Below are 4244 nucleotides of genomic sequence, written 5' to 3'. Positions count from 1 at the left end.
TAGGGATCCGGCATGAGGTTTTGTTATACTAGGTTTATCCTGGGTGTTCGTTCTAGACCTGGCTTACCCGAGCGGACAACTCGAGCCGAGGATGAGAGTTGCGTACCGATAACCAAAAGATCATCCGATTTTGCAACTCCTCCAATCCTCGTTCTATTTTGGGATATGACACTAACAGAAAGAAGTCACGACCAGCGTGCACTCCTCAAGAGAGAGAAGAGAAGGATTTCGTAGCAGTTTATATATACAATTCAAATAATATCAAAGAGGTAAAACGCAACATTTTAGCACATTAGGACAAAACATGTAATAAAATCAGATGATAAATAAAGCCAAATATAACAATTCATCTAAGCTCAAATTCTGAACCCTGAACCCGAGATTCTGGGTTCGGTCCCCAGCAGAGTCGCCAGAGCTGTCACACCTCCTTTTTCACCTACACCCCCGCTAAGGGACGTAAAGGGAGTTTTTCCAATTAAAGGACAATCGAAACAGGATTTTATTTAAAGGTTTAGAGTCGCCACTTGGGAGATTTATGGTGTCCCAAGTCACCGGTTGAATCCCGAATCGAGGAAAAGAATGACACTAATTTACAGTCTGCGCACTATAAATCCGGATAAGGAATTCTGTTAACCCGGGAGAAGGTGTTAGGCATTCCCGAGTTCCGTGGTTCTAGCACGGTCGCTCAACCGTCATATTCGGCTTGATTATCTGATTTTATACAATTATGAATCTACGTGCAAATTTTAATTGTTTACCACTTTTGTTATTATTTATTCAAAGAATTACAACGTCGTGAGAATGCATCTCGAATTGCACCACATAAATGTACCCGCAATTTTTGATACGTTCCAACTTCGTTGAGATTTGGATTTGGGTCACATAAATGTACACCCGAGTTTAGGAAGATAACATTATTAAATACGCGCCTAAAGATACTAACACGTTGTTATTTTGAGAAAAGCCGTAAAGTTTGCTATGCGACCTGTCTCGAAATCTAAGCATTTGAAATAACTGTCCGTCGAGGGCCCCGCAGTTTGTGTATTCTTGTTTGTCAAGGCTCGTCTTATTCATTATTTTTTTTAAATGGAATTTGCAACGTCATGGAAATGCATCTCGAACCACGTCACAATCAATGTACCCGTGATTAACGACACATTTCGACTTCGTTGAGATTTGGATTTGGGTCACATAAATGTGCACCCGAGTTTAAGAAAGTAAATTATTAAAAGTACGCGCCTAACAGTGATTAACGCGTTATTACTTTGGGGAAAAAGGCCGTGAAATTCGCTAAGCATGCCGATCCCGAGTTCTAAGTATTTAATATATATACAATCGTGAGGGCCCCGCAATCGGTGAGTTTTACTAGGCGAGGCTCATCTCGTTTATTTTGAAAGGACAATCCTAAAGTGACTCCATTTTCTATTATGTTCGTCTCTAAAATAAAAGAGAAGAGGTCCTAATTAGTTACATGTTTATAAGCTCGTGCCTCTTATTATTTATTAGATTAAGACAAATGCAAACGGAAAATTGCAACAGAGCTTACTCAAGGGAGATTGTATTGTTCCTTATTCTTTTAGTTAATAACACTAAAGTTGAGATTATGAATAGACACGAGATTGACACCCAGTAATATCAAAACAAACTAACTATTCTTTGATTAATTTAAACTAACATTATTAGATGAATTGAACTATTAGAATTAACTATGTGTAATACAAAGCCATTTTTTTTACTCTTTTTACGACTTGTCGAAGAAATGCGTCAATACTTAAAAAAACTGATATTAGGCTAACATCAATCACTAACATTTGAGAATATTAGTTACTAACATTATTCACATTGCTATTTAAAATGATGTTACTTACTCAAGCGAACTCGCAATTTCAGAACTAACCCTATTAAACCAACATGCTGATTTCCATGAACTATTTGAACCTGTTTTGTGGCATAACCTATTTGAAACTATTACACGACTACTAAAAAAAGAATTAACTACACTATATTTCATAACTAGTAATCACAAACTAAGATTAATTACAATTGATATTCACATGTTTGTAGAAATAGATTCAACAGTCCAGTTTATGCATTCCAAAGTCATTCTAATACATGCTATGCGATATCAAGTGAACTACTGCTTATACATTAAATTAAACACAAAGAAACAGGAGACATTCAGAAATCCATTCCAACAACTCTTTACTGCCTTTCCATTAAATTTGAGAGCTTTAGAACATGTACCTGGATAATGGAAATACAAGAAGATGAAGGAGCAGTCAGCAACAGTAGTAACACAACAAAATACAGCAGCAGAAAGCCCAATACAGTAGCTTCAACACCTCAATCCAGAAATCCCAGCAACACGGAGAAAACTAGTAAAAATGGAGAAGAAAAATAGTCCGGAAATCTCTCTTTGTTTTCTCTTTCTAGATTTGAACTCTCTCTGGTGTTCTTCCGCTCTCAATATTTCAGAAAATTTAGTTCTATCTTTTTTACTCTCTTCAAAATGAATTCTGTCCCTGTATATCCAGTGTATCCATAGTGTATATCGAGTGTATACCGCTCTCTCCGCCCCCTCTTTTTTTCTTCTCTCTATCTATTTTTTCCTCTTTTTTTGAACCCCCTTCTTCCTAAATTTTCTCTTCTATTTATAGCAAAATTTTTAGATTTGTTTTTTTATTATTTTTTTATTTTTTAATTAAAAGAAATCCCACTTACAAATTGCTTTTATTTTTTTAGAAAAAGAAATCCCACCTTTATTTACTTTTATTTTTAAAATTCCAACTTTAATTACTTTTATCTTATTTAAAATCCCACTTTTTATTTTTTTTAAAAGAGAATCTCACTCTATTTAACTTTTCCTTAAAAAAAACAAACCACTTTCTTTTTCTTTTTCTTTTTCTTTTAAAAATGTTACTTTCATTTACTTTAAATTTTTTAAATCTTCAGATACTTTTTTATTTATTTTTTAATTCCAACCTTCTTTTACTTTTTAATTTTTTAAAATTTCCACAAAACGTTTTATTTTTTTAATTTTCTACATTCTTTTACTTTTTTTAAAAGAGAATTCCACCTATTTTTACTTTTATATTTTTTGATTCAATACTTCCCTTTTTCTTATTTTTTAAATCATTCCCGAAATTATTATTATTTTTTAAAAAATAAAATAAAATATTTTCGTATTTATTTTTATATATAAAAAACAAAAAAAAAATAAAAAATATTAATAGTGATAATTCACCTTTTAATTTGTTTTGGTATTTTTATCCTATAATAAAAAGTGTAATAAAGTTAAAATAATAGTAGGTTAAAACCCTCTAAAATATTTACATAAAAGAAGTGATAAAAAATTAAATGTTGTCAAAATTAGGTGTTCACAACAGTTTCACTTGCAAATCTGATTTTTTTTTCTCTATTAGTACAAGTGATTAATTTATTTAACTCTACCGTTTGCGACTATACTTAATCGTTAATATAAATTACCATTAATAAAAAGCATAACATTGTATAGTCGGCATAAAGGTTGCACCAGAAGACAGGTAACACGATGCAACATTATGTACTTATCACGCTGTTTAATACTGCCAAAAACATCAATCTATGCTTCCGCAACAGGAATACGCCATGTAAAATTAAGAGGTTTTCACAAGTAAGAAGCAACTCTATCACTGAATCATCTAAAGATTTGAATGGATTCAACTTAGTGCAGCATCAAACTTAAGCAAAACTGACTAACTTAATGCACATCTGAATGCAAAAGGAAAGAGATATTCTGATATTGCAGAGATAATTCTGTCTGTTATGTAATGTCATTTTTTTGTAGGGCGATTGGATAAGTGCTTCTATTGGCAAGTCAGTTTTGCATCTTTTCAAAACACAAATTGCTGAGCTTGGATTATATAATATGGCGAACTTTATCGTTTGTCATAATAAGGAGAAGTTCAACACCACGAAACATAGGTTGAGGCTGACGTTTACTCAACGGACAACAGTGGCTGAAACAACTGATCCACTTTTCCCAATGAATATCTTTGATTTGCGAGCATATGATCAATTGATAACTAAGGTTGACGTGAACGAGACTGAATTATTTGGTAAATATAGATTTTACGTTAAATTTCTAATTATGAATTTTTCTACTATTTATTTTAACAATTTCTTTTTCTTTAGATGTCATCGGAGAAATTGTCAATTTCAGTGAGGTACAAACGCAAAACCAAGGTGGAAATTCTAGGAAGTTT

At 32.5% G+C, this 4244-nt stretch overlaps 1 non-coding gene across 1 annotated transcript; it reads right to left on the bottom strand.

The window, feature by feature from the left end:
* Positions 1-3524: 3524 nt before the first annotated feature.
* On the bottom strand, positions 3525-3664 carry LOC142175018 (small nucleolar RNA snoR137). The gene has a single exon (XR_012704214.1). It is a non-coding gene; the product is annotated as a small nucleolar RNA snoR137 (small nucleolar RNA).
* Between the last annotated feature and the right edge of the window lie 580 nt (positions 3665-4244).

This window comes from Nicotiana tabacum, chromosome 20 (assembly GCF_000715075.1).
Source record: "Nicotiana tabacum cultivar K326 chromosome 20, ASM71507v2, whole genome shotgun sequence".
NCBI classification, from domain to species: Eukaryota; Viridiplantae; Streptophyta; class Magnoliopsida; order Solanales; family Solanaceae; genus Nicotiana; species Nicotiana tabacum.
Note: the sequence above shows the minus strand (reverse complement) of the source record. Positions and strands in the feature narration are given on the sequence as shown.